Source organism: Macrosteles quadrilineatus, unplaced genomic scaffold (genome assembly GCF_028750875.1).
Source record: "Macrosteles quadrilineatus isolate MER2022 unplaced genomic scaffold, UCM_ALF_1.0 Scaffold_2__2_contigs__length_208266976, whole genome shotgun sequence".
NCBI lineage: Eukaryota > Metazoa > Arthropoda > Insecta > Hemiptera > Cicadellidae > Macrosteles > Macrosteles quadrilineatus.
Window position 1 is genome coordinate 129,185,158 of NW_026542595.1, and position 20,882 is coordinate 129,206,039.

The window sequence follows — 20,882 nt, forward strand, 5'->3', positions numbered from 1 at the left end:
TTTTGCTTTTGCTATTATACTAAGAACACAGCACAATTGTTAAAACACTTGAAAATTGCACATTGATTTTAAAAAAATACCACCTACCAATTAATTACCAATCTCCAAATAACCCTAAATAAAGTATGTCTACTATTGGATTTGTATTTTAAAGCTAGTTATTGAACAATTTTCATTTTATATAAAGTGTTTAGCTATTGCGTTTTTTCTACTTTTGATTGACGGTAACAGCTATACAATTGAAATCTAACGTACATTTATACTCAGGTTTAGGGAACATTACAAAGGAAACTAATGAAAGTAATCGTATGTCAAACACAAGGATTACAAACGGATGACTGATAGAAGGTGTAACATGTTAACATGTTAGGCGTAGAATTGGTTTACATACGAAACAGCTCTAATATTGGATCCAGTCTATTTATGTCTTATTTGATCGTGAATCAATCTGTTTTAAGTCATACATTAGTTTGGGTTCAAGATTACTATTTTCGTCAAGTGGTTTAGTATAACAATTGTGGATATTTATAGGTATGCACTGTGGATGGAATACTCCCTAATGTGGATTACCATCCGCACTAGTGAGTACTTTTTTTTTTTTTTTATTTTGTCCTAAGGACGCTAGGCACGAGCCTGGGATTGTTTTTCACATTACTTCAGGCTAGACCTAGGGGTTGCGGCATTATCACTTAGATAAAATCCATTGGTGACTTGGCGGGGATCGAACCCGGGACCTCAGGGACTGAAGTCCCGCGCTCTAACCACTACGCCAGCTCGCTCCCCCACTAGTGAGTACTACGACTATCCGAAGTACTATCCTGATAATTAGACCAATTCGTTAATACCAAGGCAAAAATGTGGTTCGGATTCCACTATAAATTGTAGGTCCCTTTTAGCTGCCATTATCTGTATGGGCTATCAATTAACGGCTGTGTCTGAGGAATATGTCGGCCTTTGTAGTTACTATGGTTACCATAGGTTCTGGCGCACACCGCTTGGAGCGCCGTGTAGTTACGTAGCGCTTAGGCCGTAACTATATGGCGCTCCCTGCGGCGTGTGCCAGAACCTATGGTAACCGCAGCACAGCTGACGGTCTATATTTAATTATTTTTGTCTATGCTAGAAGACTACAAGATCGCACCACTCATCCTACACTCATCTCCATTCATACTTGGCTTAAAATACCTACTTTGTATGGTCTCCATTTCAATGAAAAGTATTAAGTATTAACTATATTATTTTAGCAAAAAATCCTTTGATTGCAATAACAATAATTTGTCACTGAACATTTCAAGCTGAAAGTAAAATCGTACTTTTTTTAGAATGAGAAAAAGGTCAAGTTTTTACAGTGTACCGTAACAATGCAAATTCAGAGATATGAAGTGAAATCAGTCCTCTGTCAATATTTCGCTTATCCGACCTCTCTTTTACTTCCATAAATTAAAATTTAAATCCTGGCTTGTCGCAGCGGAAATTAATTGAATTAGTTTGACTAAGTAGCTTAGCTTTATTTAATACCCCCGCCGCAGCAAACCTGCAGACTAAGCGAATTTCCATTAACCTGATTGGATTTACACTAAAATGCCTTCATAAAAATAGCACATTTATTTCCTATTTAAATAGAATTAGTTTAACGAGTACTTAGGTTTGCTGCAACAGGGAGGGTAAAAAAGATTTTTTTTTATAAAATGATAATAGTTTAGTAAGAAATAAAAGTATTTTCCAAAATTGATCAAAATATGTTCATAAACAAGCAAACTACAACAATTAACTTATTCTCCATAAGAATAACATGGCAATTTTAAAATTACAATTATTTTGAATTTTCTCCGTAACAATTAGGCGCTAGTAACGCTTCAATATACTAAATTATTTGTTTTTTTAAGCTCTACAAAATGGTTTAAAAAGAAATTGTGAAATTTTGTGTTTTTAGGGTCAAAAATGGGAAAAACCTATTTTTACCCCATAAAACCCCCCATAAACCCCCGTTCCCATAGTCCGATCATGCTGGTTCGCGAACTCATTCAAGTTTATCCCGCCTTACACCTTCAAACCAAATTTTATCAAAATCGGACAAAAACTACTCAAGTTATCGTGCGGATGGACACATATATATATATATATATATATATATATCTATATATAGATATATAAAAATTTGAACGAATGGTGTTTTTGGCCTCTGGGGACATCAAAATGAAAAAGTAAATCGGTCCCGGGCTTAGGTCTTACCATGAGACCTACGGTAATAGCTACTTCCCTATAGGGAAATTCGCTAAAAGTAAAGTAACTTTTATTGCAGCGTATTTTCTAAGAAATTAATCATTTAAAAAATATATTAAAATAAGCTGAAGTAACTTAAAACCATTTCTTTTAGCTTGAAAGTTTTTGTCTATACTACAATTAGTTGTTGTTTAAATTATTTAGTCATACATTTTCATCCTGTGAAGTAGGCTTAGACGTGTAATTTGAATAGTTTTGGAAAACAAATTTTATTATTTCCGTATTAGCAACAATACATACAATGCTAAGCTGTAATTTATTTTACGAATTAAAAAAAAAACATGTAAAATAATATCTGCGATAGAAAAAATCATATTAGTATAAGGAAAATTACATAAAATATTGAAAATATGATATTTCAAAAAAATGAGCAAATTATAAATCGTTTAAGCTTGGAATTATTAAAAAACGTTTGGAGAACTATTTTAACATGACCTATTGAAAATACATTAAGTAATTAGTGACAAAACTTAATGATTTGGACATTGACGTAGGTTTGGTTTAATGTCAGATGGCTATAGGGTCGATTAACGTTTCTGTCTTATTTTCTATTATTTCAATATTTGCTTGTAAAAAAATATATGACAAACAATAGTTTAAAAATATATGGTTGATATCGGTTGACATATTTACATATAGTTGGCGTAAAAAAGAAAGTAAACATAAAAACTCAATTTTCATAATATGTTTGACAGAAACACCTTAACATTTCCCTCAGCTAGTGCACAATAATTGTAAATCTATTAGGACTTTAAAAAATCAATCAATAAATTAATAGAGACGTGGACGCCCCCTACTTGCGTAGTTTAACCCAAATATGAGCAAAACAAATACTTGAAAAAGTTTTATCTTTGACTGTTGATACAACAACACTATTCGTGACGAGAAATAATCGTAGAACGGTATAATTTGTGTAGCTTGGTTACTGAGTAAGATCAGCTGTTTTATCAGCCAGGATAATTTGTTTAAAGCCCAATGATCAGGAACAGCTGGGTCTGGTTTGACTTTTCTCAGGATCGAACCGACCTTTTGACCGCTAGCTACCCAAGCAGTACCAAGTAGTATAGACCTAAGTAGTATAGATATAATTTGGCGCTGTTCGATTTTGTACTAAAGGAACCTTTCTACCTTAAGCTAATATTTACCTAATGATCAATGATAGTCTAGGGACCAAATGTTTGTAAAGGATCCGCCTCGTCATTTAATGGATCGTAAACGATGTAACAAATCCCATCACATGAATCACATTGTCTTGGCAGTAGATGCAAACCCAAACTTTCACTAAGTGTTTACGGTAAACGAATTGCAGTTTTCATTAAACAGCTGGTCGATTTTTCCTATTGTTTAAGATCAATTTCAGTTCAATACATAAAAGGGTGCAAAAGTTTTATTTGGTAAGGGCTTTACTCGCAGAATGTTAGTAAACATTCCTAATTATTAATGCATGTTTGGGTGCTATATTTGGTGATATATCGAATTGTATATACATAACGATATATTTAGTTTTGATATATCGAAGGGATAATTTGAATGCGTCTGACGATGACCTGTATGACTGGTCGAAAATTTAATGTAGTTGAGAAAAATTGCTCAGTGTCCATTACTTTAGTTTTTGTTAAAATAAAAATAAACATGTCATTAGCTATACAATACGATTCATTTAAATTTCAATTCGCAGAAAAGATGAGTTGAACTCTCCGGAATTATTCAGTTATTGACTGATTGTAGATTTCGTCAATGCAAATTCATATTTGCCTGAGGATAACACACGCCACTCAACGCATACATTTATATGAAGAGGGTAAAATCGAAAGAGAAAATTATATTACCGCTTTGGTTACTGTGTAAATTCTAAATATTATTCGAACATTTTTTACCTAGTACTAACAACCTTATAGCTTTTGATAATTGAAGGGCTTTTAGATGTTTTATTAGTTGCCTTACTTTATACAATATTGTAAATTGTTTTTGTCCAGCATTTTTATTGTTTTGTACAAATTGATAGAAAATGACTAGAAAATAGTTCGATGCACTTTTTGTCACGGCTCAATTTACCTGTGAACCGTATTTAATGAATGAAGGTTGTTTAATAATGAAATTAACATTTTTAGTAGACAACTTAAATACAACTTTAACAAGTCGTAAAATATTTAGATATGAAAATAAGAGCGATTTGCGATTGATCTTGAGATAGTATGAAAGCTTTAAACTCGTGTTGAAGAGTTTTACATTTGTATTTCAATCGAGCGATTCAAAAACCTATATTAGTCTTTTATTGCAAAATTATGCACACCTCCCAGTCCTTTTTATTATCATATTATGTCACAACATCAATTTACGATGTGTACGAAACACCCAATCTTACAACTGGTTTTAAAAGACGTGCCGACTTATATTATTATATTCACACTTTGCGTTTTGTTTTCGTCTTAAGTGTAATCCGCGGATTATAACGAGGCAGCATGCCTTGGCCGTTGAGTCTGTCTGCCTATAAACTATTGTGCTTTCACTTCGCCGTATTACGTAATACAAGTGGATCTGCCTATCTGGACATTCATGCGGTGTTAGCATACGGGGAAGTCTTTGCTGAAAGATAAAATAGTACGGTGAACACAGAATACCGTCTAAGTTATACAATTCACTTAATTACTATACAGTGGCGGATCCAGGGCATGATTCGGGGGGGGGGGGTGCAAGTTGGATTACGAGGGTAACCTTCTGGGCCCCCCAGTAAGAAATTTGAACCGAAAAATTATGTTTTTAGATAATCTAGAATAAAAAACATGGTCCTTTTGCTATTTAAATCTAAGGTTTTTTACAAATTAGATGTATTTTAAGTTTTGGGGGGATTTGCCCCTTTCCCCCCCCCTTTTGGGACCACTACTGCTACTAACACTTAACCTATCATAAGGACACAAACCTAACCTATCTGAAAATCAAGGCTAAGTTAGCATACGGGAAATCTTCACTGAATGATCAAATAGTACGGCGAACTACTTTACTAACTCATCGATGTACTAACCAAACCTATCTGGCCATTCATGTCATTTGGGGAAACACAGAATTGATTATAGTTATACCATCTAGATAAACTACTAACTTTTACACACATAACCTATCTGACAATTCGTGATGTTAGCATAAGGGGAAGTCTCCACTGATGAAATAGAACACATTTCACATTTCCATTCTACACCTGTATAAGAGGTTAAACACTTGGTTGGCAAGTAGGCCTTTAGTCCTCTGAATGGTAACCGGTTTCGACACTTGGGGTGCCATTGTCACGCCTTATACCATAGCCACCTCTAATATACTCGAAGGTCCTAGGAGGTCGTCAGCAAGTCCTCAAAACATGGAGTAAAAAATGAACATAATTTTTTTTCGAAAAACACTGCATGACTAGGGTATACTATTAACTGCCCCGGATGTGGGTTCAGGGTATAAGTCCGAACTACTGGTTTAAACATTTGTATTTTTGTTACACTTGTTTTGAAGAGATTCTGACGACCTCCTAGGATAATCTTAAGACTTAACAATGACAACTTATGTGTGTCAAAACCGGTTGCTATCCAGACGACCAAGTATTTTAACTCTTTGTATGGTAATTTTAAAGTAATCCAGAAGGCAACACCTCAAAATTGAATTAGTCATACATTTTACGTACATTATATGTCTATAAACATATCTAGCTTCGGTAAGGACGTAAGTTTTACATATCTTTCAATGTACTTCATATTTTAAAATGTATATTTTAAGGAATTACTGTAGAGGCTTGTATATCAATAATTAAACAACGACATGTATTTTTGAACTCAAACGTTAAATCAAGATAGGGTGCATTATTTGTAGACCTTGAATTGTAGGCCTACTTGTATAAATGGTCAATAGTTAATAATTCAATAGTCAATAGTCAATAATTTTAAATATTAAACATGCTATAGCATGTTTAATATTTAAAATTATTAGTATTAAAACTCATATTTATGAGTAAATCACTCCTTTGCAAATACTTCTGATCATACTTTACCATATACTAAATGCGTACTATACTAATGATATACTTTAACGAACATGGTTTCCACAGATTATCTTTGTCTGGTCATCAGTCTATTAAGAAACAATATATTGGGAACGAATTTGTGTAAACATTTGATTCATGTAGTAAATTGGTCAACATCTGAGATGGGAAACAATAGCTATTTGTGTAACTAGTGGGTGAAGTGGCACTTTGCTGCACACGAGATAAATGTTCAAAAGCACGCTGTTTTGTGTCGTTTGGTTGGAATACGACCAATACGAATACGAATACGAGTCCTGGTTTGAAGTTTTTAATGCAAACTGTGAACAAAAATACGAAACATTTTATAAAATTTTCAAATCACATTTTATCACAGCATTTCCAAAACAAGTAATAAAGAAAAAAACTAACAGTAAAGAGTGGTATACTTATTCATTAAAGGAGGAATTCAACGAAATCGTGGAATCATCAAAATTAGCTAGATTATTAAAAGACGAAAACTTGTCTAACCTCTGTAAAACAAAAATGAAGACTTTTAAAAAATCGGCAAAAAAAACTAAAAGATTACACTACGATAAAAAAATAAATAACTCGGATAATGTTATGAAAACAACCTGGAAAATTATAAATAAAGAAGTAGGTAACAAAGAAAATAACTTAGTGAATGACATGACCATTGCGTACAAAGGAACAACTATTGCAGATCCCAGGGCAATATCTAATGTACTAAATGACTACTTTGTAAGTTTATCTGGAAAGAATGGTTCTGTAAACTGTAATAAGTTGTTAGATAATCACCAGCCAGTACTAACAAATTGTGTCAAATCTAAAACATTATTTCGATGTGAACCTGTTTCATGTGAGGAAGTAGAAAAACTGATAAACTCTTTAAGTAACAAACCTTCACGTGGGCACGACGAAATTCCCGTTAAAGTAATAAAATATACAAAACAAGAACTAGTTCCAATTTTTACTCATTTAATTAATTCATCTTTTATATCCGGTCATTTTCCAAAATTATTAAAAGTTGCTAAGGTTGTGCCTATTTTCAAAAAGGGGGACCCTCAGTGCTTAGAAAACTATCGACCAATATCACTTTTGCCAGTTATTTCAAAATTATTTGAAAAGGCAATGAAAATTAGGCTAGTGTCTTTTATAGAAAATAACAACCTTCTATTTAGTGGCCAACATGGTTTTCGCTCAGGCAGATCAACAATTACATCTGCTTCAAGTTTTTTTGAGAGTATAATAAATTCAATTGATAGCCACGAAAATGTTATAGGAATATCAATGGACCTTACGAAGGCTTTTGATAGGGTATGTCACCAAACTCTAATACTCAAACTAGAAGATATGGGAGTAAGAGGTCACATTTTGGCGTGGTTCAAATCATATTTATCGGAAAGAAAGCAATACGTTGAAATCATGTCTAATAAAAATAATTGGCTGGTAAAGAACAGATCAGAAATAAAACTTAATCACTTTGGTGTCCCTCAGGGTTCAATACTAGGCCCTGTTTTATTCCTTTGCTACATTGATAAGATTCCAAATGTTCAATCGTGTGTACCTTGTGGAAATATGTGTTTATATGCTGATGACATTAACCTAAAAATTACAGGAAAAACAGTAGAACATATCGAAATAGATACCTTTATAGAACTTGCAAATATTAAAAATTACTTACTATCCAACAATCTCAAAATATACAAAAGTAAAACTAATTTTATATCATTTTCAACTAAGCAATGTAAAAACAAAATAGAACCGTTGATTATTTTGGATTCCGATGAAATCAAACAAGTTGAAAAAATAGATTTTTTAGGTTTAAAAGTTGATAAACATCTATCCTGGCAGGACCACGTCGATCATGTTTGCTCAAAGATAAATTCAGGGATATTTGCTTTGAAAAAGATGTCATATCTATGTAATATCAATACTATGAAAACAATATATCATTCTCTTGTCCATAGCCACATTTCATACGGTATATCTTTATATGGAGCTACAACTAAGAAAAATCTTAATCGAATCTTAAAATTACAGCAAAGGGCATTAAGAACAATGATGGGACTAAAAAATGATGAATGTGTTAAAATTCATTTCAAAAATTTTAAAATATTAACTGTGTTTGCCCAATACATTTTTGAAACTGCTCTCTTAGCGAAAGAAAGTATATCAGATAACGCACAATTATGCTACAATACAAGAGGAAAAGCCCTAAGAGAAAATAGTCGCAACCATCTTTTATTTTCAAATAAAAAGCCCACCTGTGCCGGAAGAAGATTTTTACGGTTTCTTCCAAATCATTTAAAACCCATTGGCAACACAATCAAATTTAAAAACAAATTAAAAAATTATCTCATAGAAATCGCTCCCTACTCCATTAAAGAGGTGTTTCCCCAATTAACCTGATTTTATTTTTAGTTTCTTAGTATTATATTAATTGTAATTTTAGCTTATAACTTTATTTACTAGGTTAGGAATCTGACACTATTCGATGTACAATGTACAATTGTTGAATAAAGATATTGAAATGAAAATGAAAAAAATGAAATACTGGTGTGCGCCAAAGTAAGGCTTTCTGTACTATAATCCACGATTACTAGAAAAATACCGGTATGTACCATAAACATAAACAAATGACGTTTTTGGCCCGAAAATAAACATTATTTAATATTGCTTAAATGGAACTGCCAAAACATTATGTTCAATGCTATTAGTATAGGATTTGGGCCAACAACGCCATTTGTTTATGTTTATGACCCATACCGGTATTTTTCTAGTATTCGTGCTATAATCTGTGCTTGGAAGCACACTTTGTCGGGTGACTGTAGAAAAACGATATTAGAAACTTCTAACATTCAAATTTAGGCTACTATTTTGTAAACTAACTTAAAAAACGAACAGCTAGATTTTTTAACATAGTCTTTACCTAAACTATCATTATGTATCAATCTCTAGCTCAATCTCTAGATATCTTATGGAAATTTCTTAACCGGTGTACACCGCTGCTAAAAGCTATATTAAAATCCTTCAAATTCTGTTAGCAAGTAAAGTAATGAATCTTTGTTGTGACATGTGATGATATATTGACTATAGGCACTTTCAGATGACGTCATGCCAGCTGTTTGGATGAGGAACTCCTTCAGTTACCTTGACCTTGAAATTGGGCTTGGATTGACATATGTTTTAGTGATATGTCTAAAGATGTGACCACCGGAAGTTATTAAAGAGTGTTGAAGGTTCTCCTAAAGAAATTTCATAGCTTTCCTTGCCCCCTTGATTTGGTACCTTGATTTTAATCGATTGCTACGTATTTATTTAGAAATACGAACTTTAAAACATTAAATCTTCACAAAAATGAAACTATTAAGAAAATTACGAGATAAATTTTGAAATCTAAAAAATAATTCGTTTCATAACTACTTATGAGAATTTTTAATATAAATATTTTTAAATATACATTTTTTATTCACCTCTTAAGTTATTTATAATATTATTTTAATTTTTAGATTATCATATTTTATATTTATTAACATTTTTAGAAATTGTAGTCACTTTTTATATGGAAATACGTCGTAGAAAATTAGGGTTGTCACGTCATGTTAAACAAGTTAAACAATGTCTAAAATTTTAGCCCCAAGTAATTGTCAATAAAAATTATAAAATTCAATAAGGTAAATTAACAAGAATAAAGCGTGTAACGTAGATATATTCCTTAGTAGGTTTCAGGTTGACTCATTGGGAATGACTACAAAGCCATTCAAATGAGACGAAACACAGCCTTAGTCTTGATATCAGTGAGAACATGATCTTATTTACATATTGTCTTTGAATGGAAATCAATTACATCTTGTAGTCTGTTATTCGTGATTATATTTACAAAAGAGTATTTAAGCTACTCAGTTAACCTTAGGTTAAACCTGTAGGCAATATTTAAATTTATCGCCTGGATTTGTCTACTTACTCCTCACAAACTTAGGAAACATAGACTTGGTAAATGTTTACGCCTAACTTTCTGCGTATTTGAACAATCCTTTTCATACAGAAATGATGCAATTAAATTATTTAACATTTAGTAAAAGTTTACTTATATTACTTCACATCGCGGATATGAGAATGCGCAGGACGCAAGTTTATTGAATTAATGGACCCCAGATGCGTGTTAAATTATAATTTAAATTAAAATACACCTACTATTTAACCAATCCAAAGTGAAGAGTATCATAGAGTAAAAAAAGGAGAAAATCTTTACAGCAACACTCTCCTTTGCAGACCATTCAACAATGAACAAATTAATGAAGAATTGCCTACAGCTGGTCCATATAGATTAGATGTCTACAGTAGTATTTAAAGTCAATAATACAATAGAAAAAAATAATTAGACTGTCAGCCGCGCTGTGGTTACCATGGTTACTATAGGTTCTGGCGCACACTGCTGGGAGCGCAGTGTAGTTACGTAGCGTGTGCCGTAACTACATGGCACTCCCAGCGGTGTGCGCCAGGACCTATGCTAACCGCAGCACAGCTGACGGTCTATATTTAATTATTTTTTGCTATGATAATACGAATCAGTGCCAAATAGCTTACTCAACATTATTGGCCAAAATTATAAGAAGCTAAATAATAGAAAACTTAACTTTAATTAATAAAATATATAGTCGTTAAATTTGCTAACAACAATAAATTACACTATATCAGTCGTAAATAAATACACAAGATGAAATTGTGTGGAATTGGTGGTTAAAATATATTTTAAATATAAATTAAACCCCTGATTCCTTCCTATGTTTGCAGATATAAGGTCTTCTTTAGCAATTCATATTTATTCCACATGCCCACTGTCCGCTTAACTTTTTTTCTTTGCTCTCTTCAACTCTGCATATGATCTAAATTAATTTACATCCATTTATCTCGTCTCCAGTGATTGAATTGAAAAGGCTTGTTTGATCACAATCAATTTTTGTGATGTGTGAAGTGAATAAAATATTTTTTTGACTACGGTGGTGCATTGATGATGTTTTATGCTTTTTTTTAAACCATTAGCCTACTAAGATACTTTCACGATTTAGAGAGGTCCTGGGTTTGCAATACATCTTCAGCTTCTTTATTCATTACACATTTTTAGCTGTATTTAATGCGTTAATACTCAACTTTTTACAGTTAACATTTTGACAACTATGAATACTTGGAAAACTTGCCATTTTAGATCCTCATTCAAGTCCTATTCACTCGATGCTTTCATTTTCAATATAAATTATAGGTTATTTCAAAAGTGTATTCTTTCAGGTAGCCTATTCTCATAACGATTCTTCCCCTTTAATAATTACTTTGAACAGAGCTAGTTTACCCCTCACTCATTGTCGAAATCTTAAATTTTGATTTTATCTTAGTTAGTTTATCTAAGGCTATCTTAGTTGTGTTTGTGCTGGTGTCGACTAAATGTTTCATTTTAATTTGAAAGTAGATTTTTAAATTTGCTCTCTACTCGTCGGTTGTAATATCAAACTGTAATACACTATTTTTAAGATTAGTTTAAATAATATCAGTAGTAAAGACGATTACATATCGAGAAACGAATAGTGAAAATAGAACGCAATCTTAGTAAACCAGAAATTTACTCCCATTAAATTTGTATTTAGCTAATCCAAAAGAATTATAAATACACGGGACTATATTTGGTCCATCCATTTTCTACATACAGTAGGCTACGACACAGGGATTGTGCCTACTTAAATAATAATACAAGCAACATAACTTATTAAAATCAAAAACACTTTGAATTCAACATTGAATAATTTATGTTAAACAGAATATCGGTGAAAACGATTCGATTAAAGGATTATCCGCATAAGAGGATTTAGTTTGTAATATTATATTCTCAAATATTTTGAGGTCTCACAGTTATGGTAATAGCAGTTGAGATTTGCATTTAAATAGACAAAACCAGCGATAGCCCGAAGTTATCCGTTTGGTATGAACATCACGCGTAGAACTTCCCTACAGGGAACTGTTTAGTGATTCAAAATCAGCAACAATCGTAGAAACGAATGATAAATTGGGGAAAGTGATTAGAGTTTTAGCACAAATTTAATTTTTTTGAGTGTTCACATTTTGCTATATCGTTATCAGTACTACATGGTACTTCGAGACAGCATGCTGGTCTAGCAGTAGAGCGCAGGGTTTCGGTGCCCGGGGTCCGCGGTTCAAATCATTCCAATTACTAATGGATTTACATCTATGTGATAATGCACCAACAATCTAGGACTAGCCTGAAGTTTTCTTACTTTATCGACTCCCCTACTCCACCAAGAAAGATAAAAAAGACTTGCTCTAATAAAATATTTTTAGTTTTACACATATTTTAGATGAAGCAATATAGTGTCATAAGCAATATAGTGTGTGAAAGGCAAATCAGTGGTAATCGCAATTCCTGTACCAATAATGATAATTTATCTGTCAAGGGTCAATAGTGGCCGTTAAGAACGTATAATATACAGTGTTCGTGAGACTGGTGCGATGCTATACACAGAAACTTGTATCTTGTACTCATCCGCATACCGCGAACATTTCCCATCAGCTGTTGAAATATCGTGCGATCAGCTGTGACGAAACATATGTTAACACAGCCGATTCATAATCGATGCCTTACCAATTAACCATAGGGTCAGGACCTTTGGAATTCTGTTGGTCGAAATTTATTTTAGCCTCACGGGCAGTGGCGTCATTAATGTCATGGTAACTGACCAACGGTTTGAAGGTTGTAATGTTTATGTGGGTTTTGTTTTGTATAATGGGTTAAATTGGTGATAATTATAGAAATACGAGTCGTTTCAACAATACGGTAATTAATTTTAGGAAAATAATTACTGTAAAGTTTTTAATTAAATTAGGACGTGTAAATGTAGGCATTGTTGGAAGGCTTGTGTGTATACTTTTAAGATCAATAAATTTTTGGGGAACCGGCCAAGAGGTGCTATATTTTATCTTGTGAAACAACTGTACATGATTATTACATACACCGGCCAGTATGTGACACTGATGATTTTATATTAGTGTAATCTGGTACAAATGCCCCAAAGGATATTAAAAATGTTACGTACAGTACACAACTCACTGAGTTTTCCGTTAAATATTGTGTGACGATTTGCAATTGGAATTGAGAAAGATTTTCTATTCGTTTGAAGCTACACAAAACAAATTTGTACCCGTCAAATTACTACGTACGTTTATTATACGTAATCTTCAAGTAGTTTTCGATACCTATACCACGAATGCACGAATGTAAGAACAGATACGGTATGTCTCATAAACATAAACAAATGACGTCACTGCCCGGAATGTCTATATTAGTATCCGTAACAGCTGGTTTAGGTTTTTTTGACAATTCCATTTGAATCGTAATAAAACATGTTTACTTTCGGGAAAGTGTCGTTAGTTTATGTTCATGATGATTATGTTTATTGATTACTAGCTGTAACCCGCGGGCTTTGCCCCGTTTAACTTCTTAATTTTCAAGATTATCTCGTTCGCATGGCTCAATCACGTCCTGGTTGAAGTTTGTTCGCTACGCTCACTCACCTTTAGGTTGGAGCTCGTTCGCTGCGCTCACTTGCCTTCCGGTTAGCTCGTTCGCTACGCTAACTCGCCTCCAGGTTGAAGTTCGTTCGCTACGCTCACTCACCTTTTGGTTGCAAATTAGCTGTTGTCATAAATGTAAAAGAAATAATAGTGCTGCACCCTGTTGGTAATCCTTGTAACTTTAATGCTGATTGAACATCATAGAACAGAACCAACTTGTTTAATTGAAACAGCTGTTAAGATTCAATAATTCCATTTCTCATAAGGTTAACATGGGAAACTCCAGAGCCACTGGGGCGGAGCCCGAAAGGATTTTTGAAATAAGAATATGCCTATATGTTAATCGGGAATGTGAGCTATCATCATGCAAAATTTCAGCCCAATCCGACCAGTATTTTTCGCGTTCACTTGTCACAAACATACATCCATACATCCATACATCTATACATCCAAACTTTCTCATTTATAATATTAGTAGGACTAGCTGTAACCCGCGGGCTTTGCCCCGTTTAACTTCTTAATTTTCAAGATTATCTCGTTCGCATGGCTCAATCACGTCCTGGTTGAAGTTTGTTCGCTACGCTCACTCACCTTTAGGTTGGAGCTCGTTCGCTGCGCTCACTTGCCTTCCGGTTAGCTCGTTCGCTACGCTAACTCGCCTCCAGGTTGAAGTTCGTTCGCTACGCTCACTCACCTTTTGGTTGCAAATTAGCTGTTGTCATAAATGTAAAAGAAATAATAGTGCTGCACCCTGTTGGTAATCCTTGTAACTTTAATGCTGATTGAACATCATAGAACAGAACCAACTTGTTTAATTGAAACAGCTGTTAAGATTCAATAATTCCATTTCTCATAAGGTTAACATGGGAAACTCCAGAGCCACTGGGGCGGAGCCCGAAAGGATTTTTGAAATAAGAATATGCCTATATGTTAATCGGGAATGTGAGCTATCATCATGCAAAATTTCAGCCCAATCCGACCAGTATTTTTCGCGTTCACTTGTCACAAACATACATCCATACATCCATACATCTATACATCCAAACTTTCTCATTTATAATATTAGTAGGACTAGCTGTAACCCGCGGGCTTTGCCCCGTTTAACTTCTTAATTTTCAAGATTATCTCGTTCGCATGGCTCAATCACGTCCTGGTTGAAGTTTGTTCGCTACGCTCACTCACCTTTAGGTTGGAGCTCGTTCGCTGCGCTCACTTGCCTTCCGGTTAGCTCGTTCGCTACGCTAACTCGCCTCCAGGTTGAAGTTCGTTCGCTACGCTCACTCACCTTTTGGTTGCAAATTAGCTGTTGTCATAAATGTAAAAGAAATAATAGTGCTGCACCCTGTTGGTAATCCTTGTAACTTTAATGCTGATTGAACATCATAGAACAGAACCAACTTGTTTAATTGAAACAGCTGTTAAGATTCAATAATTCCATTTCTCATAAGGTTAACATGGGAAACTCCAGAGCCACTGGGGCGGAGCCCGAAAGGATTTTTGAAATAAGAATATGCCTATATGTTAATCGGGAATGTGAGCTATCATCATGCAAAATTTCAGCCCAATCCGACCAGTATTTTTCGCGTTCACTTGTCACAAACATACATCCATACATCCATACATCTATACATCCAAACTTTCTCATTTATAATATTATTAGTAGGATCTACAAGACGGTAAATATATAAAACATGTATATCTGATTTATATTTTGTTACAATGGCCTAGTCACATCGATCATCACCTGATACTTGACTCAAAAATCAAGAACAAATTTTCAAATACTATAGGGCGTTTACACAAACCTCAAGTAAAAACATAGGCCTTTTATCGTACGACACATTGAGTGAAAAAGTCTTTAAATATTGACATAAATATTTGTTGCAAAATAATTCATCATTGCACGATTGCGATTAAATAGTTAACTACTGGCGGACCGAGCCATGGCTCGGTGATATAGTTTTATCGATTGTAAAAGCAATATGAAGGAAACTCGTGCTTTATGTACAACTGATTTTGGCATTTATTATTTAAGTTTCAGTGGAATTTCAATTTATTATGATGGACATTTTCCTGAATACAGCCATACTGCTGTCCAAATTATGTAAACTATACAAAAGAGTGCATACCAATTGTAAAACCTACCCTTAAATAAGAGTGAAACATTAAGTGTACGCCAGTGCAATCAAACGTCACCAACACGAAACACTCATCAACACTTACTCTATTTTCCCCTATATCGAATAATCTTCTGTGTAATATTTGCTCATTAGTTACAACCGACATTTTTCCCTTTGTACTATAATGTAGTTTGCTAGTATACTGTGGATGGCTTGTTATAAAGACATGTTACACAGCACAAATCTTTTGTTTACTTTCCCCTTGTCATTATGCTCAACTCAACCAACATAGTCACTTAGCAACCCATGCCCAATGTTATATTTTAAAATTATCAAATGAGTTTTGTAATGAAATACGAATTTTCTTGATGTAGTGCCTGCCGCCAATCTCGTTTTTAAGGCTAGAAGTCCCTAATTCCAAAATTTAGTCAAAATCCTTCCGCTGGATTTCAAGATCTATATTAAGACAGACAGAGAAATAGACATAGCTCGTATACATAGGATATTAAAAAGTATAGAATAAACAAAGTTAAATGTTGAAATGTGTCATTGGTCAGACGAAGATTTGACCAACAATCAATCGTTTGAGTGGGCGAAGCGGAGGCGTTCTTACGCAATTGTTTACTGACGTCACGGGGGTTCTGTCAATCTGACCTACACAATTCATAACAATTCATAGAGTCGTTACACACATTGTATCCATGTGGTAGGGTAGTATTTGTTACTTTATCATTAAGTAATCCAAGTTGATGGGAAATATTAGTTTTATTCAATGTGTTTTTTTTTTCAAGAAGAAAGCCGCCACTGTTAAAACTTGCCATAAGTTAGGCCAAGTCAGGTTAGGGTATGTTACGATATTAAGCTAGGTTAGGTTAGGTTAGCTTACTTAATAGGAGTTTGCATAGGACAAAATTTAGTGACTTTTCCCTAATGAAACTTCCGTGTTCAAATCATGAAATATTTTACCAACCTAAAAATCATATCCAACACGGATTTACTGAAATCAAAGCGTCTCGAACATTTTCAACACCTGACCTTTTGTAACTATACAACCATTTAAATAATTAACTCCCTAATTGACTGAGATCATCATATACATTTCCTCAAGGTCACCAAGGAATAATGTCACTTGAAGTAGCATCCGAGGTGAAATAAGCAAATGGATTCCTTTCACTGCATCAGAAGCGGCTTCAGGAAGCCTTTGTATTGTAATATCGTGAGGAAACGACATGAACTTGACATTCTACAGTTGTCTCCATCTGTGATTGGGATTTATTACTACTTTAGTCACGACAAGACTCACCTGTTGTATCCGTCACGCATTTGATAACAGTTTCAGTTACACAATTGGAACGGTTACCTAAGGCCTGGTAAATTATATCGATCAGATTTTTAATACATGGGTACTACAATGTTGTCTCCATCTGTAATTGGGATTTATTACTACTTGAGTCACGACCAGACTCACCTGTTGTATCCAACGGTTGTGCCCAACTGTCAAGGGCGGTCCTAGACATATATTTTGGGGGGGGTCACCGGGGGGCCTGGGGGGTATGGAATACCCCCCAGCAAAGGAGGGGGGTCCGGGGGTTCCCCCCCGGGGAAAAATTTGGAAATAACGTGCTAAAACGAGTGGTTTTGAAGCTATTTTGAGGGCCTAGTTTAATGTGTTCAAGCTTCCCAGTTTATTTAAAGGTCAAAGAAATGTCTAAAAATAAACCTGTATAATGTCATGTTTTTGCATTATTGAGACTTGGGGTTTTAAGATCAAAGGAATACCGCAACATTACAACACATTCAAGCATTATTGATTTACGAAAACACCCTTTCAACTCATGGTAGATGTAATTTCCTTCCACCATGCTTTCAACTGGTGCCAATGTGCATGCTAAACGGAAAATGTCCAAAATCAGACCAAGATTTCGAACCAGAGAACTTATTTTATCTAAGAAGTGTTTAAGAACTTGAACCCAAAACTACTACATTATACCTGCCCAGTAAGCAACAGTTAACCTACACAAAGTACACTAACCAACTAACGTTGCTGTCGGCGTCCCGTCACTGGTACTGGTACCTCCTGGAGAATTGGTTCTCAGTGTTCTCATTTTTTCTACGCCAATGCCAGTGGCATTTTACAAGGGGTCAACGTGAGAATAAAGTTTTTGTGCAACGATTTTGTAGTTTTGCTGGGAATTAAATCTGTCCCTTCCACATCTAAGTCTGAGACACTACCATTTTGTTGTTGTTTTATGGCTAGCAACATGCCAATTGGGTTGTGGTATTCTTAAATATGATATCAGGTGCTCTAAATATGAATACTATTTAATATTGAAAGTTTTGAAATTTGCTACGGTAATCATTGAATTACATTACTGTAATTACAAATTCCTAACGCTCAATACAGATAAATTAATCTTCAACTACCTTTCAAGCTTTGACTATTGATACAACTTCTTTTCTTTATCCAATACCCAAACCCAATTCAAGTTTTCAATCATTTAAGTTAAAATGAATGATAACATGCCGAAAAAATTAAATAAGAAGAAGAATGCGGCCGAACGTTGAATGTCTCAGCATCGGGCACTGCCGTTGCTGTATATGGCTGAAAGCGTACCGTCGTCTGCCAATCTTCCCTACTTTTCATAATATACAAAAAAACAGTCAGACTCGAACAATGAGTTTTAGGTTAGAGTTTGTAATTAGTCCTTACATTCACCACAAGTGTAAAGACAACAATTAATTTCAATTTGGCAGAACGATTTGCAATAAAAATTATTAAAGTTCCCCTGGTATAATAGTTTATATATATAAAAAATATTTTGGGGGGGGTCATGACCCCCCTGACCCCCCCCCCTGGGACCGCCCTTGCCAACTGTTATACAATCCACGCCTTTGATAACAGTTTCAGTTACTCGATTGGAACCGTTAGTTATATTGTTTAGACTTTTAATGTATTGGTACTACAACTTTTCCTCCATCTGTGATTGGAATTTATTAATACTCGAGTCACGACAAGACTCACCTGTTGTATTCGTCACGTATTTGATAACAGTTTCTGTATTATAATGTTATATTCACATATTATCATATGTTAAATGTATCGTATGTTAGTTGGAGGTAAACAATATTAGTCATGTTTATGTCTCAGTCTTGAATGGAATTGTAAATAAACTTCTAAACTTTAAATGTTGAAGCTTCTAATTTTATTTATATTTTCTAAATAAAACATGGTGTCAGGTGTATTTTGAAACCTAGAAGAAATAATGGAAGTATCTGGATTGTTTAGGTTGCCTGAACCTATGAGTTTTGAAGGAAATGTGAGTGAAAATTGGAAAAGATTTCGTCAGAAGTTTGAACTGTACTTAATAGCTACTAGTCATGGTAAGAAACTTAAGGATGAAATTAAGATTGCGCAGCTGCTTAATCTGTTAGGCGATGATGGCCTAGATGTATATAATACTTTTAAATTTGAAGATAATGACAAAGATAGTTTTGATTGCGTACTTGATAAGTTTGAATCTTACTGTTGTCCTCTGAAAAATGTCATTTTTGAGCGGTTTAAATTCTATAGATTGAAGCAGGAAGAAGGTCAAGACTTCAGTAAGTTTGTTATGCAGTTAAAAATAGCAGCTAAATCATGCGAGTTTCTTGAACCTGACAATATGATTAGAGATAGAATTGTCTTAGGTATAAGAGATAAAAGTACTCAAGAGCGTCTATTAAGAGATACAAAACTTGACTTGAAAAAAGCTATTGATTTCTGTATGATTGTAGAGAGTAGCAAGGATCAATGTAGGACTATTGTAGAGCACAATGAAACCAAACTTCAGGTTAAATACAAGACAACAGCTGCAGAAAAAATATTATGATCGGTCAGCCAAAGACTTAAGGGTTGTAAGAAATAACGAAAGAGTTGTCTTCAGAAATGAAGGAAGGTGGGAGCAAGGAAAGGTTGTTAACCAAGGACCAACTCCAAGAAGTTACTGGGTAGAAGGTGATAACGGGGCTACATTAAGAAGAAATCGCCGCCATCTGAAACCATCACTCACTCAACAAAACAATTCCCAGTCAGTTCCAAGGCAAGACGAGCCAGTACAACTAAGACCTCGTAGGGAAATCAAGCTACCATCAAGATTTCAGAATACAATATAATGGTCTTAAAAGAGGGGAAAAGTTTGGTTGGTTATTGTTTTTAGTTAATTCTTTCAAATTTGTTTGCTGTTTTTTTTAAAGGGGAAAGATGTATTATAATGCTATATTCACATATTATCATATGTTAAATGTATCGTATGTTAGTTGGAGGTAAACAATATTAGTCATGTTTATGTCTCAGTCTTGAATGGAATTGTAAATAAACTTCTAAACTTTAAATGTTGAAGCTTCTAATTTTATTTATATTTTCTAAATAAAACAGTTTCAGTTACACGATTGTACGGTAACTGTTACATAGATCGTTTAAAATTTTGTGTACCCCAGTTTATTTGGGTAAATTTCATCATTGGTGGCTGTCTAGACAGAATATGGGCAATTATGATCAATAATACATTTTTAACGAATACAAGCGATTATAATAAAGGAAACGTGCATTTTTTTACAAAAGGTACTTTGTCCAGCCTGTGATCATGGAACAACAAGCAAGAAGTAATAAAGTGGCATAGTGATATTCAACGTAACCTAACCTAACCGAATACAACTTATTCCCGACCAACGCAACATAGCCTTCCTCTAGCTGGGCAATTGAGTGGTAACGGTGCTTGCCTAACAACAAAATTGTTGGCAATTCCTTAGAGAAAGTCGGCAGCTTTTTGATTTTTCAACACTGAATCCAGGTGTCCTTGATCAATATGTTTGAGATAAATGGGTTTTGCAAAAAAAATCTT

The 20,882-nt window shown here is 34.2% G+C and overlaps 1 protein-coding gene across 1 annotated transcript in view; it reads left to right on the forward strand.

Annotated features, from left to right (window-relative positions):
• The window catches only part of LOC128986546 (protein lethal(3)malignant blood neoplasm 1), a 36,646-nt gene that overhangs the window by 4,027 nt on the left and 11,737 nt on the right, over window positions 1–20,882 (forward strand).